The sequence below is a fragment of the Penaeus monodon genome, chromosome 24 (assembly GCF_015228065.2).
Source record: "Penaeus monodon isolate SGIC_2016 chromosome 24, NSTDA_Pmon_1, whole genome shotgun sequence".
NCBI classification, from domain to species: Eukaryota; Metazoa; Arthropoda; class Malacostraca; order Decapoda; family Penaeidae; genus Penaeus; species Penaeus monodon.
In genome coordinates, this window is record NC_051409.1 from 39,324,137 (window position 1) to 39,324,734 (window position 598).

Genomic DNA, 598 nt, shown 5'->3' on the forward strand with positions numbered 1-598 from the left:
AACACGGCAGCGGCCCCGAGGTAATTGGGAACGCTCATTCGCCGCTGCCGGTTCCAGGCCCGATTCCTTTAGCTTGGTTCCAGGGTCAATCCGTAGCTTGATTCCAGGGTCAGTTCCTTAGCTTGATTCCAGGGTCAATTCCTTAGCTTGATTCCGTGGCTCGATTCCTTAGCTATGTTTCCCACTCAAAATCCTGCCTCATGATTTCCCTCCCCACCTTAACCCCCCCCCCCCCATTTCCTCAACAGATATCTTCGCTCCCCATTCACCCTCCACTCTTGAGCTTCCCTTGTTCTCATCTTGCTTATCTTGCTCCGGAGTGCCCCCCCCCCCCGCCGTTTTAGCTCCTCCCCAACACCCCTTCCTCCCCCATTCAACCCCCCTCTCACCTTCCTCCCCCCCTCACCTTCCTCCCCCATTCAACCCCCCTCACCTTCCTCCCCCATTCAACCCCCCCCCTCACCTCCTTCCACCCTTCTCTGTTGAGTCCGATGCTATTTGCGGATCTCCTCTCCCCCCCCCTACTTCCCCTCCTAACCCCCCTTTCCCTCCTCACTCGTTGTAAAATGGCTGGGCGAGAAGTAACGAGTTTAAATAA